Source organism: Phascolarctos cinereus, unplaced genomic scaffold (genome assembly GCF_003287225.1).
Source record: "Phascolarctos cinereus isolate Bilbo 61053 unplaced genomic scaffold, phaCin_HiC Scaffold_7;HRSCAF=346, whole genome shotgun sequence".
Lineage (NCBI taxonomy): Eukaryota > Metazoa > Chordata > Mammalia > Diprotodontia > Phascolarctidae > Phascolarctos > Phascolarctos cinereus.
Window position 1 is genome coordinate 15,264,997 of NW_027556180.1, and position 25,399 is coordinate 15,290,395.

Below are 25,399 nucleotides of genomic sequence, written 5' to 3' on the forward strand. Positions count from 1 at the left end.
GTATATACATACATGTGTGTATGTGTGTGTGTGTGTCTATATATATATACATATACACATATATGCACACACATACACTATATAGATGGGAAATAATCAACAAAGACAAGGCATTAGGTGAGGTTGGGATAGACTTCCAGTAGAGGGTAAGGTGTTAACTGGGACTTGAAGAAATCCAAGGAGGCCAGGAGACAGAGATGAGGAGAAAGAGTTTCAGGCTTGGGGGGAAAGTCACTGAAAATGTGTGGAGTCTGGGGTTGGAATGTTTTGTGTGAGGAACGGCAGAGTGGCCAGTGTTGCTGGGTGAAGGTATGTGGAAGCAAGGAAAGTGTGGGAAGGTTTGAAAGATAAGAAGGGCCCAGGTGGGAAGGGTATTGAACACCAAACAGAATTATCCTTTAGGTGACAGAGAGTAGTTTATTAAATAAGGGTGTGACATGGTCAGATTTGCATTTTAGGGCAATTCGTTTTGGGCCATGGGTCCCAAGTAGACCAATGAAGGGGAGTAGTAGAGAAGTAGATTTCTGTTTGACATTAAGAAATACTCCTCAAAATTAGAGTTATCCTAAAATGCACTGGGCTGGGTCAGGGGGTGTTATGGTCCATATCTCTGGTGGAATCAAGATGACCACTTACTGGAGATGTGCACAGAGAAATCTTTCCCAGGAAGACTTTGTGATAGACAGCCCCATCCAGCCCTGGAACTCTGTACTTCTGGGACTGAATGGCATAGAAACATGGTTTTTTGCCTTCCATTATCAGTTATTTCACTACCTTTCAAGCCATGGGGTTGAAAACTCAGTGTACTTCTATATCAACTGATGAGGGTCCTGTGATGAGGATTTGCTGTTTCTTCTTTTTTTCCCCTTTTCATCTGGGAGATAGGAGGGAGAGAAAATTAATACGTATTAATTGAAAAATGAAATTAAAAAAAAAGCCTGACAGCTTTCTGAGTCATCAGGCATGTTGCATCCTCTTCAGCCTGTCATTACTTGATGTGTCCCTGTAGAAAAAGACCTCCAGCCACTTCCGACGGGCCACCTTCAGGAAGAAGTAGCTTGATATACACTGTTTAGTCACTGCCAGGACACACAGTGGTCCTAGAATCATGGATGCCTTTTGTTACCTAGCACATAGCAAAACAACCACCTAGGAATTCAAACTGGTCTATTTTTCCAATAAAAAAAGTTTCTTGGTCATTGTGGGCATCTCTAGCAAGGGTTTCTGTATGTGGCTTCATAAATACCCTCTCTCTGTTGGACAGTCTGTAAGCCTTCTCACAATGCAGACTTTGCTGCAGTCCCGGAGCTGAGCCCCATCAGCTGATGGGTGATGTGGCCAGCAGGATTCTTGAAAAGTCACCACACCAGGAAGGTCGTCTTTGAATTGATTTACAGAAGTCTATCTGCAACACATCAAATAATGAATAGGTATTCACAGAAGGCACTGAAAATTTAGAAAGAATCATTTCATGCTGCCAAAATGAGACTTTCCCTTGTCTGACTGTAGAATGCTTCCCCCTCCCAAAATCCAGCCACTTCATAAGTCTTGCCATAGACAACAAAAGTCTTGGTCATTTCATTCATTCATTCATTCATTCAACTTTATTTGTTAAAAATTTTTTAGAGGCTATTGTGTGACAGATGCTATATTTAATAGCAGGGGTCAGGGTTAGAACAACAAAAACAATATATTCCTTCAAGGACTTGTCTATTAGGGGAAAATAACATGGGCACAGAGGTTGACTAAATACACATGCACAGATACATACATATTAATAATAAACATAAAAACAGTTACTTACACTATGTATGATGCATTGTGCTTAATGCTAGAGGCATATGTACACATATACACACATAGACTTACCTCTGGCATATAGTAATATGCACACATATTCACACATATAAATATATGTGCATGTCTATACACACATAAATATGTGTCTGTCCATACACACATACAACACATATGTATACATATATACATATATGGGGAGAGGGAGAGAGATACTTAACTGGACCTGCAATTTCATTGACATAAGGATTTCCTGGGTGAGGAAATTCCCTCGAGCAAGACAAGTTGGGGCCTTTTCTGCAACTGCATTCTTAAAGAATTGCCTAAAGCCCTGAGACATTGAGGGTCTTCTCCACGGTTGTATAGTTAATGTGTCAGAGACAGAATTTGGAACATAGGTCATCAAGACTGACTAGCTCTTGATCAACTATACTGTATTAATATATTCTAATATAAAGTACATATTATAATATGAATAATTATGTAATGTTACATAATGTATGATATATAATCTACATATATATGAAATATATATCTATGTACACATGTCTATGAAATGTATATACATACACACACAAAACAAAGACCAAAGGAAAGATAATCTTTTTATCCCAGTATGATGTATGTAGGGAAATTTGTTTATTTTCTATTATTTCTCTTCTTCTTTGATATCAGTTCATAGAATCCACTGGGTCATTGATTTTTCCAGTTGTGTTTCATGGAACCCTGGTATTTGATACCAACATAGGATGGATTCTGTGAAGGAATTTCAATGCCAACTTATTTCCCCTCTAAAATGTTAACTATAAAGATACAGAAATACCAAAAATATTTACTATATATACAATGGGATTTCAGTATGAATATAGGCTTCATTTCTTTAATTTGCTGCCAAATCCCCCTGACCTTCACTTATTTCAGTCATATACCACACTCTCAGGGCCCTCATACTTTTAGGCACCACACAAAAATTTATGGAATTCATCAATAGATTTCAAATCCAAAAGTGTGAAAGGCTGGGTGAAAAAATGAAGGATGAAAGCAAATAAGCAATGATTCAGGTTTCCTCTCTAAGCCTCTTTTTGACATTTGAAACGTGGCTGCTTTCTAATCTTCCAGTCTCTTATATTTTACTCCCTTCTATGTGACTCCATAATTCAGCTACATTGGCCAACTTGCTGTTCTTCTAACACAACGCTCTGTCTCCTGAATCCAACACTTTTCTCTTTTTTTAATTTAATTTTTTCCTCCTAAGTAGCATTTATTTTCTCTCTCCACCACTAATAATTACTTAATAATGAAATCATCTTAAGAATAATTATTAAATTTAATAGTTTATTGATTAAAATACTTTTAAGATTCTGTCTTGCACCCATCAGATTGGCAAAGTGGACAAAAATGGGATTTGACGAATGTTAGAGTGTCTGCAGGAAAACAAGTGCATTGATGTGCTGTTGGTGGAAGTGCATATTGTTTCAGCCATTCTGGAAAGGAATTTGGAAGTATGACCCAATAGCAAACTGTCCATATACTTTGACCCAGCTGTCCTACTACTGAGTCTATACACTATGGTGATCAAAGAAAAAGGAAAAGGACCCACACGTACAAAAATATTCAGTGGTCCTTTTCGTGGTAATTCTATACCTTTTCAATGGCTGGCCCCCACACCTCAGCCTCCTGGCTTCTGTAACTTCCTCTGAGACCCACTTTAAGCCCTGCCCTCTCAGGAGTCCTTTTATAGTCCTCCCATCTGTTGCTGCCTTCCCTGTGATGATCTCCAGGTAATTCTGTATATATCTTGTGTGCACATAATTATGTGAGTGTTTTCTTCCCCACTAGACTGTGAGTTCCTTAAGGGCAGAGACTATCTTCCACCTTTCTTTGTATCCCCAATGCTTAGCACAGTGCCTTGCCCTTAGTAAGTGTTTTAAAATATTTGTCAACTGACTAATTGTTTAGAATACTGGCATGTGTAGCTGAATTAAGAACTACGCATTTGCTGAGTCTCAGCCAACACATAGAATCAGTTGCAGAGTTATCATTCCTCAAAGGGGTATTTTTAAAAATAGTTTTATTGTGTTGCCCAGAGATAAACCACCAAGGCTATCCTCATTGACACCAGGCTCTCAGATCACTGATAATATTCTTCCTATCCTCACCCACATGCCAATTTTGATCTCTCTTTACAGGGATCATAATGGCAATCAAATAGTAAATAAAAAATGCCACATGGCTGTAATGACCAACAGATTGCTTTATTTTTGTTCATTTTGTACTGATTTTGCAGACTGTCCTTAGCAGCGAGTCCAGGGACAGACGCCAGCTGCTCATTGAGCCAGTCTGGCGGTAGCCTGAATAGTGATGACTAAAATTCGCTTTTGGAATAACCTCTTAAGTGGCCTTTCCTCATACCAATCCATCCATCACATCACCATCTAAGTAATCTTCCTCTACTCAGGCACTATCTGCAACTTTGCTCTAATTCCTCAATAACTCCTTAAAAATATGAACTCTTGATTCTCATATGAAAAATTTCTAATTTGCTTTCCCAGAAGCTCATACTTCTCCCTTTCATACACTCTACATTCCTGTCAAACTAAATGACTTTCTGCTTTCTGTCCTAATTCTGTCCTCCACCATTCCCATGTTCTTGTTGATAATGTCTTCTGTTCTTGAGATAGCCTTCCTTTCATATCCCCTTTGAAGGTGAAATTCAAATCTCTTCTTGGTTTTTCTTTCTTTCTTCATGCTTTATCTTATCTTTTTTTTTAAGGCAATTGGGATTAAGTGACATGCCCAGGGTCACACAGCTAGTAAGTGTCTGAGGCTGGATTTAAACTCAGATCTTCCTACCTTCAGGGCCAGCGCTCTATCCATTGCGCTCCTCATGCTTTTTCTGCCAGTCTTTGAGTCCGTGCCCTTCCCTATCTCTTCTCCTCCTTCAATTTCATTAAAGTACTCTGTCTGCCCATCAAAGTATCCTTTGTTACATAACCACAGTCAGTAAATAAAAAGTGCTTGCAATGAATCAGGCACTATGCTAAATCCAGAGGATACAAAAAATGTCAAAAACATGGTCCTCAGGGAGCTCATATTCTAATGAGGTAACCTACAAAAATGCATATATGAGATATACACAGTGCAAATTGATGGTAATGTCACAAGGAAGGCAATGGCGGTAGAGTTGAAGGGGGGGGAAACGGTGATTAGGAAAGGTCTTCTCTAAAAGGTGGGATTACAACAGAGTTCTTTAAAAAGCCAAAGAATTGAGGAAGTAGAGATAAGGAAGGAGAGCATTCCAGACATAGAGGATGGTGAAAAGGCATTGAGTCAGAAGAATGACTGTGAAGAAATCTAGTGTTACTGAATCATTGAGTAGGTAGAGAGGAATAAAGTATAAGAAGACTAAAAAGGTGGGAAAGGGGGTCTTTGCCACTAGAGATTATTGAGTCGGGAGTGTGATATGTGCTTTAGGAAAACATAGGAGGCTCAGTGGAGACTGGAATGGGAAGACCTGAGGCAGGGAGACCAAGGCTATTGTAATGATCCAAGTGTGGGGTGATGAGGGCCTACATCAGCATGGTGTCTGTGTCAGAAGACCAAAAGGCAGGTATACAAGTGATGTTGCAATGTTAGAAATGAGAAGAATCATCAACAGATTGGCTAAATTGAAGTTAGGATTGTTTCATTCTTTGTCTGTCCAGCACCTATCACAATACCTGGCACACAGTAGCACTAATGAAATGTTTTTTGATTGTTTGATAATGCATCAGATTCTAGGACTTTGTGTCCTATAATTAACTTTAGATCACCTTGTCTTACTCCTTCACTTTATACAAGTGAAGAAACTCAGATCCAGCGAGATAACAAGGTCATAAATGAAATGACTTGTCCCAGATCCCATGGCGAGTACATAATCAAATGAACATCAAAAGCTTGGTCTTCAGGATCCAAAATGTAGTGCAGTTCTTTCCACTGTCCCATCCACATTCCTCAGGCACATATAGAATCTCAGACTCCAACATCCACTTGATCATGAATCCTTCTTAGAACTCTGAGTCTATGACAAGGGGGCATTCAACCTGCTCTCCAAAACCTCAGTGATGGGGAGATGGGTGAACTGGGTGCCTTTCATGCTAGCTGTTCCACTTTGGAACAAATGGACTCATTAGAAAGTTTGGGAGTTTCTTTTCTTCTTATATGAAGCCAAAATTTGCACTCCGAAACTTGTATGCATTGCTCCATGTTCTGTTCCAAGTGAAATAAGTTTAATTTGTCTTCTATCTAATAGCCCTTCAGATACTTACAGAGAATAATGTGTTCGGCTAAGCAAGCAAGCAACAAGTCTTTATTAAACAATTACTATGTGCCATGCACTAACCTAAACGTTGATGATATCAAGAAGGCAAAACCAGAACAAAACAAAACAAAAAACCATCTCTACCCTCAAGGAGCCTACCTTCTAAGGAGAGACAATATGTAAAAAATTTGGTGCCTAGAGGATGCATCTTAAGTCTTTAAAAATAAACCAAGCACCCCTAATTCATTATATTGATCATTGTATGCTTTCACAAACCTTTGCTAGCCTGGTTACCTGCCCCTCCCCAACATATTTTAACTTATTAAGGCCAGCAGCCAGATGAATATAGTCTTCTCTATGTGGTCTGACCGAGAGAGATAAGTAAGGCAGGTCTTACACCATCCCATGTCAGGATTGTATTTGATTTTTTGGTGGCTAGCATATACTTCTGACTTGTATTCAATTCACTATATTTTCCTTTTTTGTCTTATTGATGTCAACTATCCAGTCCCATTTCCCCAAGCCTATACTTTTTAGTTGACTTTTTGAACCTGAGTGTAGGACTTTACCCTCATCCCCATCGTTTATTTATATTTTGGATTGGGCTCATTATTCTAACCTGCCAAGATGTTTTTTTTGAAACTTTACTCTGTTATTCTGTGGTATCGCTCCTCACTTATTGGTATTTTTGATAAGCATCCCCCCTCCACCTCATTATACAATATAAATGTTGAACCCAATGGGATCAAGAGCAGTTCTCTGGAGCACTCCATGAAAGTTCCCCTGACAATCTCTAAACATTTCCAAATCCACTAAACTGGAGCATCATCCAGGACATATTTCTCTATCTCGTGCTCAAGAACACAATAAAAGACTGCAGTGATAGTATGGCAAAGATTTGCCAAATTCTAAAGCAGATAGGCGGTGCTATGGACAGCATGCCAGGCCTGGATTCAAGAAGACTTATCTTTGTGATTTCAAATCCAGTCTCAGATGCTTACTAGCTATGTTACCCTAAGCAAATCACTTAATGCTGGTTGCCTCAGTTTCCTCATCTGCAAAATGACCTGGAGAAGGAAATGGCAAACCACTAGAATATCTTTGCCAAGAAAACCTCAAGTGGGGGCATGAGGAGTTGGACATGACTAAAACATGACTGAACAACAAGCATTCTCTATTTTCAACATTCTCATTATTTGTCTATCAATCTGGTAACCCTATCCAAAGAGGAGATAAATTTATTAGGAACTGAGGCTGTGTCATTCCTAGAGTGATTAGCAATTCCATCTGAAAATCATACAAGCTATTCTTTTCATAGTATGCTCTAGAATTTTCCCAGGAATTGAAATCAAGTTTCTTTCTCCAATGTTTTGACCTTTCTACCTACTTTCTACCCCATGTTCTTCTACCATTGCCTCACTTTTCTTGGAGGATCCCTAGATGATGAAAGGAAGGGTCTGTGCTGGATCTGTCTTCATACCCTCAGAACCTAACACAGTGCATTGCTGTGCACACAGCAGGTATTTAATAATGCCTTGTTGGCTTGACCTGAATGCTAACTCTCTGCTCTTTAGAAATCTCAGAGCCCTCTGTGCTCTCATTTTATAGGTCATGTGAACATCATTTGAGCACATTATGTCTGAGAAAAAAATGTCATCTTTATTTTGATCAAGTAAGAAAAGTGACTGTTAAATTTACTATTTATTTTCACTTGGGCATTATATCCTGGGGTGAAGGTGGGGGTTGGTGACAGCATCACTCCAGTGGCAACAGTAGGAAATTTGAGTCTGAGGACCTGTTTCAAATTGCCCCTCTTTCATTTACTGTTAGTGTGACCCTGGGCAAGCCACAACTTCTCTGGCCTCATTTCCATTGGTAAAATAAAGAGGTTGATTTAGACAAATTCTATGTTACTCATCAACTCTGTATTTATGATCCCAAGATTCTCCCCTTCTATAATCTGCTCACATGGATAGCTTACAACACACATATTTGGGGTATAAGTGAGACTGAAACCTTCTCATTCATTTATACTAGTTTTACTTTTCAAAGGAATGAAAGAAAAACATTTTCCTCTGTACTTGCAATGCATTCTTCTCTGAGGTCCTTTCGGCTTGAAATCTATGCTACCTCAGTGTCCTTGGGCCAACTACTTAAGAATCCTTGAGCCTTAGTTTTCTCATCTGTAAATTGATGAGATGAAGAAAGAGAAAGAAGAGAGGAGAGGGAAAGGAGAGAGAGAGAGAGAGAGAGAGAGAGAGAGAGAGAGAGAGAGAGAGAGAGAGAGAGAGAGAGAGGAGACAGAGAGAGAGAGAAAGACAGAATACATTTATTAATGAACTACTATGTACCAGGCCCTGTGCTAAGCACTATTGATACAAATACAAACAAAAAAAGACCAGCTTGTATTGGATGACCTCTCCTTCCTCTAAATCCTATGAAGTTCTTTTCTAGCCAAAGTAAAAGGGCCATCATGTTTTTCACTGTTGGGACTACAAAGAGAAGCATAAGATTGACAAAGCCACATTTTCTTAGTGTTTCAAGCCCAGGTAGTATCTGAAATCAAGGTTTCCAATGGCTTTGACAACACATCTTCCATCGTCAGAATCTAGGCACCGTAGTTTATCCCCATCTTCCTTTTCCCTCTTTTCCTCCCCAACACCCCCATTGAACTGCCCGAAAATTGAGCCCTCAGAACCAAACTTGGATAACAGAATGACAGGCCTGAAAGCTTCCTTATACACATTTTGGAGAACCATGGCCCTGCCAAATGTATCCATCTGTGTCTATTTCTCAAGTACTAAATCTAATTTTCAGGCCTCCAAATGAAAATACTCTATTTCTAGCACTAGCTGAGAAAGTCTCTAATAAAGCTTATTCTACAGGGTACATTATATTGAATGCCAGATAACAATGCTTTTTATTAGATAACCCTATTTTCCCAATCCGTTCAGGCATAGTTTCTTTAGGAAAAAAAAAATTTAGGTTTCCTAGGCCACAGAAAAGAATCAGACAAAACATGAGCCACTTTGTGGATGATGTAGACAATGCCATTTGAGGATAGTTTTGAAAGAAAAAAGAACACGGAGGAAAGAAAAGAAAGAAGTGTATATATGCATATGCATACACATAAATGTCTGTGTATGTGTGTGTGTGTGTATAAATACGCACATATGCAAACATCTGCACATATACGTGTATATGTTCATACAAACACACACACAGCTCTCGGTGGTATTGAATTTCCCCTATATGGAGTCATTGAAATGCCATTTGTTCTCATGGTTCAGATTCATCAGGATAAGTCACGTCATCTGAATAGATGTTGACCTTATTAACCCTGTAGACAAAGCAATATAGTGGGGGGTTTTTGTTTGTTTCTTTTGTTTTTTAGCAAACCCTTGGAATGAATTTTACCAATATGTAGTAAGGATAAAAATAAAATGCAGAGAAACAATGGCCTACTGTACCCTTTCTAGGATGAAAAAGAAATTGTACAGGATTCCCATTATTCCTAATCATCTTAGCATATAGGCACCCATAAAGAAGGCTTCTCTTCTGAATGACATTCCACTCCAAATTACACAAAAGACACTCATGCCTCTTCTTTATTATTCTAATGACTAGGAAGAGAAAAAAAATACAACCAACTTCCCCAAACAATTTCATGGCTGACTTCATTGGCTAGAAGTGTAGAGTTTAAATTTCTCTGGGAGTATTCCCTAGAAGCTTGCATTAGATTCACATTGCCTCAGTTTCTTTTTAATATGCTGTTACCCTGCAGCCCTAGGGAGGGTAATAAATGCCCTCTCTTTGGGGAGCAAATGTCTGACATGCTGTATTTCTGCAAGTGATAGATGGAGGTGTTGTGTTATCAATTCAAGATCTTGAAATAAACACATCTGGCAAAATATACAAATGAATATAGTAACTGGGTTATGCTTTTTTTTTTTTAACTAGACCTGTAATATCTTTGGTTTAGGTCAGGGCTTCTTAACTTTTTCTATGTCTTGGACCTCTTGGGCAGAGTAGTGAAGCCTAAAGATCCCTTCTCATAATTGTGTTTTTGAATACATAAAACAAAATGCATGAGGAAACTAATTATATTGAAATACAGTGATCCAAATTTAAAAAAAAAAATCAAGGGCCCTGGGTTAAGAACCCCAGTCCTCAGTAACTCCTGGAGAAGGACTTCTTCAACCAAGGCAGATTATAACATGTTGTGCAATTGACAGTATTGGAGAGTTTCTCTGGGCACTGAGAAGGTATGTGACTTGGCCAGGGTCACATGGGAGGTGTCAGAGGAAAAACTTGAACCCAGGTCTTTCAGACTCTGTGGCTGGTTCTATTCACTGGCCCAACGACCCTCATAGGACCTGAGATGTTGTACCTAAGAGCCCTTAGCAATCCATGACGTTCTATATGCTAGTGATGAGATGATGACAATCTGAAGGTAACAACTTACATTTCTACAGTACTTTAGTGCTTACACTAGGTAGTACAGCCAGGTCCTGCATAATGTGGATATCGACTCTTCTAAGGTGGTCTAATGTATTTGAATTTGAACTACTTAAATTTATTTGTTTTGGCCCAACAGAAATATGCACTATGAATTAGAATTATGTGACTATTTCTGGGGATTCATATTTCATAAGAGACCTGACATTATAATTTGCCACTTAAAATATGAGGAAATGGAAATGACTTGTACATAATCACATGGATGGGAAGTGGCATAATTGAAATTTGAACCTTGGTTCCTGGACCCCCAATTTCATATTCTTTCCTCTCTGAAACTTTGTCATAAAAAGGACCTGTGGGTCTCTATGAGGAAGCTGGGAATATACGATACTGAGGTCTGTCAACCTACTTGGAAGCCAGATTTAGGCTCACCTGCCTGTCCAGAAATGCAAATGTGCCAGTAGAAGAGTTGGTGAGAACTTAGTCATTTTAATTGAGTTTAGAAGAATTACTTTTTAGGATGCTGAAGGAACTCCCTATTAGAACTAGTACTACTTATCTTCGAGAGTTTATTGAGGACAAGAGAAGACCTGGCTAAGTAGACACAGGCAAGTATTCCAATTTATTTGAAAGAAAAAAAAATCAGATTGTGTGAAGTGAAGACCAGAAAGCTGGGCATCCACAATGCACAGAACCCTAGGCTAGATTGTGGCATGTTTGACTCATGTGCTTTTGGATCAGAATTTGTCTGTTGGAGCTAGAAGGGACCTTGGAGGTCACTTAGTCCAATTTCACAAGTTTACAGATGAGAAAACCAAGGTCTAGATGTGAAGTGACTTCCCCAAAGAGTGTCAGAGACAGGATTCCAACCCCAGTCCTCAGATTCCATATCTCAGATTTCTATTATATCATGCTCCCTTTCTTACTCCTTCCTCTCCCATGTCCGCCATATTTAATTGGTCCTCCACTGCATTCTTAGCCTCTGTTCCCTCCTCTCTATTCACATGGCCAATCCTGTATTTCTGGCCCTCCATCACCTTTTATCTGTTCTATTGTAAGAACCTCCTTATTCATCTGCTAGCCACCCTTCTCTCCTACATTTAATTGATCCTTCACACAGCTGCTAATAGTCTTTCTGAAGCAAATTTCTAATAATATCATTCTCCTGGTGTCACATCTTCAGTGGCTCTCTGTATTGTCCTATGGATAAAATAAACATTTTCTTGGCTTGACTTTTAAGGAACTCCACAGACAAATTGAAGCTTAACTTACCAACCTTATTTCATTTTACTCTTCTTTGTGTAGTCTGTATTCCAGCCCTAAGGTATTCCTTGCTATTTCCTGAGCTCAACACACCGTCTCGCAAATTGGAATTTGCGCAGGCCATCCCAATTCCTGGAATGCTTTCTTTTCTCCTTATCCTCACTCTTCAGAATCTTTACCTTCCTCCAAGGCCCTGCTTAAAGGACATTTGGTCTGTGAGGCCTTTCCTGATCTGCCTTCTATTTTTGTACTCTCCTTCCTGTAATATTCCAAACTCTTTTGTCCAATCTATTCCTTGCTTCTTTTATTTCCTATGAGGATTATACAACTATGCCATCCCAGAACACATGTCCTTTTCACCTCTACCTCTTACAATTCCTGGCCTGCTTCAAAGCCCATTTCAAGTGTCACCTCTGTGAGAGCATTCCTGATGTCCGCAGAAGCTGGGGTCTGGCCCCAATACTTTATGCATAGATATAGATACAGATATTTTGTCTGTGTGTATATATATATGTATATATATATATGTATATATATATATATATATATATATATACACACACACACACACATATGTATGCATACTGTATATACATACATATATGTGTATACATGTGTATTTATGTATGTAAACATGTTGTTTTCCCTCATAGAATGTGAACTTCTCAAATTTTCATTTTTAAATTGAATTCTTTATGTAAAAACATCTTTATAGAAGCTGTTTTGTGGTGGATGGTTTTCTTTTTTTGTTTTTGTTTCCAGGGTTAGCCTAGTTCCTGGCACTTAAGAGAGAGATGTTTACAAATTTGCTTGCTGACTGATTGATTAATACTTCTCCGCATTCATGTTGCATCTTCCTAGGAAATTTTCAGATTTTGAAGGCAGGACCCATTTCTGTCTCTGTAACCCCAGCATCTACTCTAGTGCTTTCATTGCATAAAGTATGTACTTAATAAATATATGTTGAATCCAATTGAGTTGAGATGAGACATCTCTTTGAGCTTAAAGGCCAGCCATTCCTCGGCCTTGACTGGTTCAACATTTAAATTGGTGACTTATATAAAGACATACGAGGCCTACAAAGCAATTAACATATTTTAGAGTGAGCATGATAAACATCAAGAAAAACAGAACAGGAAAAAGAAGGTTGTTTTTGAAACTACGGTTCTCTGTGTGCCTCAGATTTTCAAATGACAGAAAGCTGCAATGTTGAGCTGTCACGTGTGACGGATGACAGAATGAAAATCCAAAATGATCTGCATAGGTTAGAACACCAGACTGAAACAAAAAAAAAGTGAAATGTAACGAGACCAAGTGGAAAGTCCCCAATTTAGGTAGAAAAAGGAGAGGGATAAAGCCTAAAACAAGGCAAAGCACCCACACAAGCAAAGGCTCAGAAAGCCTGTAGTTCATTAGGGAACAGTCGAAGGATTGAATTGAATTGACCTTGACGTGAAACAACCGCGTGATATAACTGCCAAAAAACACGAATTCAATCTTAGGCTGCAGTAGCTGAGAAAAAGTTAGAGTCTGCCCTGTCTACTCTTAAAAAAGGGACATGTGCAACATTATCCACATCTGTTCTGTGTCTGTACCTAACCTACACTTATGCCTATACTTATATCTATGCCTATACTATACTTACACTTATACCCATATCTACACCTCTGTCTCTATCTTTAACGCCAACTCGATCTCTACTTATACCTTTGCCTATTACTTTAGTACAGGGCCTGGCACACAGTAAGTGCTTAATAAATTAACAATGTAATCATATATATGCATATATATATACATATGTTTAAATCAATTATATATATATATCTGTTTCTATTTATATCTATGGCTATCTCTACCTCTATTATCTCTGTCTCTATCTCTCTCATTCATTTATGACCAAACTGGGGCCAAAAGGTAACAATCACCAAGCAGTAGATTCCTGGGTGGACATAAGGATAAACTTAACAGGTAGAACTCTCCCCAAATGGAATAGGCTATTTCTTGAAGCAGTGAACTCTCTGTCACTGGAAATAGTCAAGTACAGTCTGGACAACCATCTCTGGGGAGCCTAGTAGAGATGGGAGATTGGACTGGATGACCTCAATGTCTCTTCTAACTGGAAAATTCTATTAATCTATGAATTAAAATAGGCTCTGTTTACATTTTTAATGTTTATTTTCCCTTTTTTTGCTCCTACCCCCTCTCCTGTTTTCCACCTCTTATTCCCAAATGGGAAGGTGAGTAATTACTTCTCTGAGGACATTTCCACTGTTCATTCCATTTTAAAATTAGATGTTCATTCCTTCACCAGGTGGTTTAGGTCCCCTCTCTGCCTCCCTCCCCAACACACACACACACACACACACACACACACACACACACACACACACACACACACTGTATAATCTGAATATCAAGTCAAGCCTGGAAGCTCCTTTCTGTCTACCCTTTTTACTTATTCCACTTACCACAGCCTTCTTCAAATCTATTTTCTTGAATTCTGTGCTTTTTGTGACACCTGGGTGAGTTTTTGGTTGGTTATGAGCTACTCAATTCCTTGCCTTGTGAATCTGCACTCTTCTTTCTGGAGAGTGATAACACACCTCAAGGGGCTTCACTCACTTCTCAAACTTTCCATTACGCATTTATAGGCATGTGATTCTTCCCAAGAATTACTTAGTACATCCTCAATTTCCTCTCACATATTAAAGAAATTTAATAAGTTGCTTCCCAATTTATTAATCTGTGGAGGCCAATCTCATTTAAGAATTTTACAATTTATCTATGACTTTTAATAAGGAAGAAATAGAGAATTCCCTCCCTGGTGCTAAAGCAGCCTCTTCCTCTGTGGAAATCGTTTGGAGCAGTTTTGTGCACCAGAGCATTTATGCTAGTGCTTGTGATTTCTTTCCAAAGCATATTAATGAGTATTTCTGTCTGCTTTGCTTATTGGGACTCCATCTGAAGCAACATGTCAACAGAGTCAGCATATGATATTGTAAAATACTTAGTTCCCCCATTGAATCATATAGAAAACCTGCTTTCCACACCCCAGTTCCCCACAATGAGAGTCCCACCATTATTCTCCTACTACCACAGACATAGCCTCAATCTCCCTGGTCACACTAGCTACAAAACTACCTTATTGCTTTATATTCACTCAGCAGGGACCTATGCTGTAGGATCCACTAGCCAATTTGCTGGTGGTGCTATGAGGCAAACAAGGTAGGTCTGTTCTTACAGGATATTTTATGCAGCCAATCAGATTTCAATTTCAAAAAATGATTTATTATATACTCATCTTTAAACATGACTTAAGCTAATTATACTGACTCGAAACTATTTACATTTGAATGAGCACATTTCAACAGATAAAATTTTCTTAACAATTTATCACTGCCGCTAAGAGTCTCAGAGCAGGAAGGGGTCTTAGGAGTCAAACTGTCACCTGTCCCAGAATCCCCCGTATAGCACGTGGAACAAATAGTCATTCAGATTTTGCTTGAGAACCTCTGGGGTTTGGTGGGGTCCATCATCTGCTAAGGTAGCCTATACACATTTGGGGACCACTTGTTTGGAAGATTGCTCCACCCCCTTGCTGTTGTTGTTCAATTCTTTCAGTCATGTCCAAGTCTTTGTGGCTCTATTTGAGGTTTTCTTGCAAAGATGCTAGAGTGGTTTGCCATTTCCTTCTCCAGCTCATCTTGCAAGTAAGGAAACTGAGGCAAACAGGGTTAAGTAACTTGCTTAGGGTCACACAGTGAGTATCTGAAGCTGGATGTAAACTTCTGTCTTCCTGACTCCAGGTCTTGCATTCTGTCCACTGAGCCACCCTAACTGGCCTTCCTCCCTTTATTTCAAGTCTAAATTTTCCTCCTTGTAATTTCCATTTCTTTCTTATGACTCTGACTCTTGGGACCAAGCACAGTATGACTAAATGCTTCTATGTGACCACCCTCCAAATATTAGAAGACAACCATCACACCTTCTCCTAAATCTTTTCTTCCCTAAGATAAAAGTCTTTGGTCTCTGACTGAATTTCATATTCTCTTGTCTTTTGATCAGCTAGGTCTTTTGAACAAATCGGAGCTTCCTAAATGTCTTTCCTTTTTTTTTTTTTTTTTGGTTTTTGGTGAGGCAATTGGGTTAAGTGACTTGCCCAGGGTTACACAGCTAGTAAGTGTCAAGTGTCTGAGGCCAGATTTGAACTCTGGTGCTTTTGACTCCAAGGCAGAAAATCTATCCACTATGTGACCTAGCTGACCCCTAAATGTCCTTTCTTAAATGTGATTCTTAGAGCTGACCCCTATAGCCCACATGGGGTACAACTACCACATAGAACAGAGGGCCTATCACTTCCCTTTTCCTAGCCATCATACTTCTAGTAATGCTGATGTTGTAGGGCATTCTAGCCTCCCAGCCAGGATGTTGGCTAAAGACATTTTTGTGAGTAGAAAGTTTTAGACAGAGATGGAAATTTATTATCAGACAGAGGAATTTGCTCCTCCTTCCATTTTCTTCCTCGAATGCCTTTGATGACTTTACTTAGTTGAGTCTCTCACCAAATTTCCTTCAGAGCCTTTCTTCATTCTTATTCATGTCAGCTTCTTTGATTCAACCTACTACCCTATAAAGCCTTTTCTTTTTAAATCAACTCCATTAATTATACAATACCACTCTGTACTTATCATCTTAGAGAACTCTGAGAGATTCAGTGATTTGCCAAAGGACACAAAACCAGCATGTGTCAGAGGTAGGACTTGAATCTAGGTCTTTTCTAATGTGAAAGCCAGATCTCTACCTTATTTGCCATGTGGCTTCTCATTATTTTAGGAGCCTTTAGATTAAGTACTTGACGTATTTTTGTTTTTTAGAGCTATTACTACTTCTCAATGGAACACATGGAGGATTATGCTTTCTGATGCCCTACTATTGCTGATAGAGGGGATTGTTTATGATCAACAGATCTTATCCTACTTTGTGCTTGTTGTCTTTCTTTGAGCTTCATTCTTTAATACCCTTCAGATGATCTGGCTTCTTTGAGCCTCTGTAATTTTTTTTCTTCTCAACTTTCTGAAAGCTTGTTTTGTGAGATGATAGCGCTCATACATTTCACAACCTTCCTCGGTAAAATATCACAAATGAATTCACATTCTAATCTGATTTTGCCCCAACCTGTCATATCTACCCAATGGGCAAAGATGTCAAGTATTTGTGGGCTGTCACTGTATATCTTTTGTTTTCATCATGGCAATTGTTTTTACATTGGTTTAACTTGATGAGGCAGTGGTCAGAGTCTACACAGATGCCTGATGTCTTCTAAACCTTCAATGTCTCATAACTGCTGTTAATGTGACTTGTCTTTTACAGGCTTTGGAGGTGCCAAGGTAAAACTGACATAGCCCTCACCTTCAAGAAGCTTATAGTTTAGTAGATGCACATTCACAGGTAACTATTTCAGAATGAATAAGGAAAGAGGCTTGAGGGTTGGGGATAGAGGAATATCCTCTACATGATTTCATCCAGAAGGATGCCATGAAAGCAGCAACAACTGAACTAGGCCTTAGAAGAAAGTATGGATTCCCCTAGCCTAAGATGTGGAAGGCAAGGCTAGGCAAAGCAATAAACATTTATTAAGGGTTTACTATGTGCCAGGCACTGTGATAAGCACTGGGCAAACAAATACAAGTAAAAGTTAGATAGTCCCTGCCCACGGGAACTTAAATTATAATGGGGGAACACAACACACAAAATGGAACTGACAAGGATTGTACTGAAAAAAAAGGGACTCAATGGGTACATGTTGAAACATTCCAGGGAGTGAGAAGTATATCCAGGAGGAGAATAAAGAATGGCCAGCCTGAGCCCAGGCCCATCCCCAAACGGAGGCCCCCTGAAGGAACTCACCAATGGAGGCAAAGAATTAGCATGGCAGAGGGATGGTCCACAGTGATGAGAACCAAGGCTCTGAGGTAAGTTCCAAGGTGAGAAGACAGCTGAGTCCTGGCGACAAAGTCTTGAGCAACAGAAGCACAGAGAGGGGAATGAAGGCTGGCTGGCCTGGAAGCCTCTTCAAAATCCATGTCCTAGGAAAAAGAAGAAGGAGACAGGAATGAAGAGACATTTTCATGAGGGTGAGAAGACCCCAGGTGGTAGGGGACATTCCAGGGTAGAAGAAATTCCCACTTCTTGGAGTGGAGGATGTACCAGGGTGAGTAATCCCTAGGAAATATTCCATCTTAGGGATGGGAAATGATGTATGCAAATACCCAGAAGCAGGAAAGAATAGTTTAAAATGACAGGAATGATAATATCAGAGTTTGGCTGGAATGCAGGGAAGTAAGAAAACATGAAGCAGGAAAGGTAGGTTAGAGCCAGACCACAGAAAGCCTTAAATGCCAGAGTAAGAAATTTCAATTTTATCTTGTGGTCAGGGGTCAGCAGACAATGGCCCATGGGCTGTAGGTGATGAGCAGCCATTAAAGGGTTTTGAACAGGGCACTCCTGAATGGCACTATTATGCAATTACCTTAGAAAGTTCCCTTTTGGTGGTCATAGGAAGGATAGATTAGGGAGCAGAAACACAGAGAGGCAGACTATTCAATGGGAGTGGGAAGTAGCTCTTGGTAGCCTAATATCCCTACTAGAAAAGAGCATGAAATCAAAATAGCATTTCTTATAAAGCAAACAAATAATCCAAATCTAAGAATCATCCCTCGAAGCTGATGATGATCAATTAGTTATATGAAGCTATTGGTTCTTCCTAGAAGATAATGAGAAAACAATTCCTTTGTGTCAAGGAAACGAATATACATGCCAATACAAAAGATCCAGTATGTGTTTATGAAATGATTAAAAGAGGATGCTTCTTTGTCTTGTTCTTTTGTCTGTTATCTGGAGAACTAGAATCCCTCCTGTGCAATGGGGTTTTCGACATCCTTGTTAAGCTGGAAGCCCAGTTGGCTAAAACATAAATGTCAAGGCAGGCATGTCAAACATGGGCAGCATGTGTAACAAGGTGTAAACATCTTAAATGAGATGACCCCGGGTCTAAGGACCGGACCCAGAAGCCAAGAACTCTCAGCCTTGGAAATGATTGGCATTTCAGTCTGACAATAAATCTGAAATGTTATACACAGATAGTCAACTGATGGCTTCAGATGGATGGAGATGAGAGAGAGAGGAATGAGTAATTCTTAAGGGGCACAGGGAGTTGCAAGCAAACAGTCAGCAGGTAGGTTAGGCATTTCAGTGAGGCTCCATTTGCACCACAGAAACATCTCTCTGTTACACGTAAGCTAGAGCTGGCTTACTAATCTCAGCCCTGAATACCTATCTCCCTTATCTCTTTCTCTGTAATATCCTTTTGTGGTGGAAAAAGTATAATAATCTACTTCTTGGACAAAGTTCTATTTAAATGGACTTCTCTGTGGCTTATTAAGAAGGTGCAGGGTGCAAAAGAAGTAAGCATTCATCTTTGGTAAAGAATAAGTAGAGAATAGCACAGAATGAATGCAGAAAGTGGTGGTGAGGGGGAAGAGTCATTAACATCATGGTAACAAAAATACTCTTATTTGTCCTTAATTATTTGGACATTGTAATTGAGGGTAAATATTGTGCCACCATTTTATATCAGTATCACTTTGGTACATATTAGACACTTAATAAATGTTTGTTGATTGATTTAATTTTAACTCTTTCTTGAAGAGCAGCATTATGGCAAATAGTTTGTATTCTGTTTTTGTTCGTTTGGTTTTGGTTAGGCAATGGGGTTAAGTGACTTGCCCCGGGTCACACAGCTAGTAAGTATTATGTGTCTGAGGCCAGATTTGAACTCAGGTCCTTCTGAATCCAGGGCCGGTGCTCTATCCACTGCACCACCTAGCTGCCCCAATAGTTTGTATTATGCAAGATCAATTAAGTCTTAATCATTTGCAGTGGAAAGAATCCTAGATTTTTTTTTTATTAAGTACTGTCTTTGTGCTTCTGTCCCATACTACCTGTGTGTCCAAGTCATACAACTTCTCTGGACCTCAATTTCCTCATCTGTAAAAAGGAAGTCATTTCCAGTTCTGAATCCCTGATTCTAATGGGTAAAATCAGGACAATTCTCAACATTCCAAAAGGGGAAAGATAAATGTTTCCAATACTGCCTGACCAGGCTGGGCTCCTTCCCCACAGAGGAAGGAGGATTGACAGGTAAACAGAAGCAGTTTCAATGACTAATGAATCCTTGAGTGGCAGCCCCAGACTCAAAACACTTATGCACGTCTATACCTACCTTGCTCATTATCATAGTAGTCCAAAGGTGCTTGGAACCATCTTATCCTAATATACCATTCTGGATCCTATGTACTTTTAGAATTGGCTCCAGTTCCACTCATTGTTTGACTATAAAACAGTCACTATCCTTTTATTGCTTTTCTTTCCTGTCAGGAGGATCAGCAGAGATATTTGTAAAGAACTTATCACAATTGCTGAAATATAGTAGATATTAATAAATGCTCCCCCCCCCTTCCCTATGCCCCAAGTTCTTTTAATAAGTGCTTGTTGACTTGACTTGATCTCCTAAGATCTGTTGTCATTTGGACCTAGTCTTTAGTTCTGGACAGGGCTGGTTTTCTTAGGACTGTTGCACATACTGCTTTGGCCCTTAGAGACCACTGAGAAATTGGGAGGCTATCTGAGCTAATTATCCTTCTATCCTTTCTCTCTGAATGCACAGCATTGATTTCCTATTTTCAATTAATCCTATGGACCATGAATTTGTGTTTGTATTTCTCATAATGTAGAACTAAACTCAGTTCTCAATGTTTATACTGTCAATTTTTTAGAAATAATGTTAAGAATTAACCTATGAGGGACAGCTAGGTGGCGCAGTGGATAGAGCACTGGCCCTGAAGTCAGGAGGACCTGAGTTAACATCCGGCCTCAGACCAAACACTTAACACTAACTAGCTATGTGACCCTAGGCAAGTTACTTAACCCCAATTGCTTAAAAAAAAAAAAAAGCGAATATGATGCATACATAAGGGAAACATAGAGTTAAAATCAGGAGGACCTGAATTCAAATCTGGCCTCAGATACATAACACTTACTAGCTGTGTGACCTTGGGCAAGTCACTTAACGTCAATTGCTTCACCAAAAAAGAAAAAAAAAAAAAACCAAAGAATTAACCTGTGGCACAGGTGGGGGCAAATTGACCAGTGGCCACTAGGAGGCAACAGAGAGCCATAGATGGAACTAGAGGGTCTTAAGGGACACCAGGAGAACTAGAAGCTTTTCTGTCCTGGATCCTTTTGCCAGTGCGGTGAAGCCTATAGACCCTCTCTCAGAATAATGTTTTTAAGTTAATACAAACAAATGAGATTACAAAGAATCCAAAGGCTAGTGGGGGGGGGGGGGGAAGATGTATTTTTTTTTCCTGTCCAAATTCATGGAAATCTATCTACTATTGTCTATGAATAAGAATGTAGACTCATGCTAGTTATCTGCAGGGGAAGGATGCCAGGCTGTGTTATTTCTAAATCCAGAAGAGAAGTTCAAGTTGGAGTTAATTGGAAGAAGCCAAAGGGTAGCATTGGCCTATAGTCAGATGCCTGGCAAAATCCCTTTTAAAAATGGCAAGGGGGTTTATTCATAACTGCCAATTCAGGAATCTAAAGCCAATGTCAGGTCAACAGCAGGGAAGAGAATAATAGTGTCATCCTAGAGTTCGGGAAGTATAAGGTTTTGGGTAGATTTGGCAATTTCCTAAGATGAAGTCTACATCTATCATAACCCACACCGCCACTTTAAATTAGAATCCTTCTAAATGGAGGAAGGTGAGAGGGAATGAGTGAATCTTATTCTCATAGGATTTGGCTTAAGGAGGGAATAACATACACATTCAATTGGGTATGGAAATCTGTCTTACCGTACAGGAAAATAGGGGGAGAAGGGGACAAGAGAGCAGGGGGATGATAGAGAGGAGAGCAGATTGGGAAAGGGGGTAATCAGAAGGAAATACTTCTGAGGAGGGATGGGGTCAAAAGAAAGAATAGAATAAATGGGAAGGCAGGACAGGATTAAGGGAAATAGAGTTAGTTTTTCACAACATGTCTACTATGGATGTGTTTTGCATAACTGCACATGTACAACCCATATTGAGTTGCTTGCCTTTTCAATGAGGGTGGGTGGGGAGGAAGGAAGAGAGAAAATTTGAAACCTAAAGTTTTAAAAACATATGTTTAAAAAAATGTTTTCACATGCTACTGGGAAATAAGAAATACAGGAAATGGGGTACAGAAGTCTATCCTGCCCTACAGGAAAATAGAAGGGGAAGGGGATAAGAGAAGGGGAGAGAGACAGAAGAGAGGACAGACTAGGGGAAGGGATGTTCAGAATGCATGCCATCTTGGGTTAGGGGGGAGGGGGGAGATGGGCTGAAAATTTGGAACTCAAAAACTTGTGGGAGTGAATGTTGAAAACTAAAAATAAATAAATTCATATTAAAAAAAAATTAGAATTCTTCCCCAGTGCCATAAAGGAGCAGCCATCTTTTCCTGCATACCAGAGAGCTGTGCTAAGCCACATTAGCTGTATTTGGGCCACGGCTGGTACGAGAGACAAGCAGTGCAGTCAATAACTTAGTGAGGACAATAGGGAGGAAATGTAGTGAAGGACCCTTTTTTAATATTACTTTTTTAAAAAAAATTAAACGTACCTGATTTTAATGCCATCAAAGTCTACCCTCCGTGGTTCACAGATGTCTACAGTGTTGAAAGTCACATATTTTGCTGAGAGGGCTGAAAGTCTCCAGCAGATAGTAACCGTCAGGAGGTACAATTTGCAGATCCCAGATTGGCATAACTTTCCAGCCCAGCCCAGCATGCACAAATACCTTGTGTCAACTCTGGGACAGAGAAAGCTCAAGGGCACCAATTCATTCCAGGCCTAAAGTGGTCTCTGGTCAAACAAATGTACCAAATCACTAGAAAATGACAACTGGGTTATAGTTCTATGTGTCAAATGGTAATGATTCATACCAAGAGAAATATGTAGAGAATTCCCTGTCTATCCTTGCAAGGAGATTACTTCATCCTGCTAATTAATATGGACCTAAAAGGGAAGTGAAGTTGTCAGCTTTGGGAGTTAGCTCTACCATATGTAAATAGAGAGCCCAAAAGGATGATTTAGCCTGGATACATTTGTTTTGTTACAGGAAAGAATATAAAATATTGTATGCATTTTAAAGTAAACCTGGTTCATCATCCCCAATTGGAATTACTATTTGCCTTATGGGAACCTTGTGAAAAAGGAGTTTTCCACCTAAGTATTAAAAAAAATCATCTGAATTGTGTTCAAGATAATACTGTTTATGCTATGCCACTTAATAAACCATGACCCTGTATTTACATTTTGGCAGGAACACATCTAAGGACACTAGGCTCCCCATCTAATTAGCTCTGTGAAGTCCCAAAGCCACTCTCTGTTGGCTGCATGTCTACCATAGTAACATAGCCTGGATATTAGTCCCCTTGAGTAAATGGTTCATTTTGCTCACCTCACTGAACAAGAATTCTTATTTCTCTTGCCCTTAAAACAACTTTGTTTCGTCATCTTGAAGGAGCAAAAGGCCATGGGTGTGTAAACGAATATATCTCACAATTTTTCAAGGCCTGCATTTTTTCTTATTTTAAATAAGGGATAAAGAGCAGACTTGTGATTTCTCTGGCCTGGGGACTGCCAGCTAATGAAATTCTTGATGCAGGTCAGCACCTTGTGTGTATCTTACAGTCACAGAGGATCACTTTGGGCCCTGGGAACTTTGGTCACTTGGCCAGGGGACCACCCAATGGTGGAAGCAGAATTAGAACTCAGGTCCTCCTGGCTCCCAGTTCAGTTCCCTCCCTATTATGCTACATGTCATCTGATTGATTTTTATACACAGATTCCTTTTCTTTTACATAAAAAAAAATGATCTGAGCAATTAGAGGCAGCTAGGTGACAGTGAATTGAGTGCTGGGCCTGGAGGCAGGAACACCTGAGTTTAAATCCTGCCTCAGACACTCAATAGCTGTGTGACCCTGAGCAAATTACTTAACCTCTGTCTGCCTCAGTTTCCTCATCTGTAAAATAATAATAGAACAGACTTCTAAGGGTTATTATGAGGATAAAAAGAGTTAATATTTATAAGGTGCTTTGCAAAATGTAAAGAGCTATCCAAATGCTACTTATTATTATTATTAGCCATTGTCAATAAACACCCACCACCCAACAAGAAAGAGTATTGTATTCTAAATCTTGGACTATTGTTATATAGTTTGTTCACTTTTAAAAGTGTTTATTACATTTAACAAAATACAAACAAAATTGTCCCACTTGCTTATGTCTACTTCCAAAGGTTTTTTTTTCTTTCCTTCTATGTATTTTAAAAATATTCTAAAAGCTTTTCTGTTTTGTTACATCTCTAACAAGGCCTACCAATTCATACCTCTCCCCACTTCCATGACAATAGAAGCTCTATCTTATTAAAATGTCTTCGTTTTGAAGGGGTTTTTTTTGTGAGTAAATACTCACTCAAGTTCTGTATAGGTACTGATTTCTAATACATAGATATTAAATATTTTCATGCCTCAGCTTAGAATTCTTAACTAATATAGCCCTTCGCAGTCCATAGAGCACTAAACTTGGAATCAGGAAGATCTGTGTCTGATGCTATTTAACACTGGGCAAATTACTTAACATCTTGCATCCTCAATTTCTTCATCTGTCAAATGGGGATAATTATAGCACCCATCTCACAGTGTAGTTGTGAGGCTCTGTGCCCCCTTCTCCCAAATATTTCCCTCCAACAAATACACCATTCTGGATTTGGTCTGGTGGATAGAAAATGGAGAAACTGAGACAAGGGTGAAGGGAATTTCCCCAAGGTTATATAACTAATAAGTACCAACCCTGCATTTGAACCCAGGACTTCTGACTCTAGATATAGTCCTCTACAACCTACCATCATTCCTAAAAAAATTCATAGTAAATGCGATTATAAATAATGGTACCCAAGCACATATTTGAGAATAATCAACTTTCCCTAATGCAAGCTTTAATATTCATGTGAATGTAAATATTCATGTAAAATATTAGTCAGGCAAATAAGTTGAAAAAAACATGATTTAAAATATGGATAAAGCTGCTGGATGATAGATTTGGAGCTGGAAGGGCTTTTGGAAAGTCCAGCTTTCTTGTTTCACATATAGGTGAAGTAATGGAGGCCTAGGAGTCTGAGCAGCTTGGTAGTATCAAAGGTTGGATTTGAATCCAGGGCCTCTGATTGAAGTTACATTTTAAAAGTAATTCTTAGGCAGAAAAATATATGGTCTCTAAGGAGTCTTCTAGCTCTAACAATTTGGAATCTATAATATATCTGAAAAGACATATTACATATATATATATATATATATATATATATATATACACACATATATATTATGCACATACATATTCATGTATATGTACCTATGTATATGTGTGTGTGTCTATATATATATATGTGTGTGTGTGTGTATATATATATATATGTATGTATGTATATATAC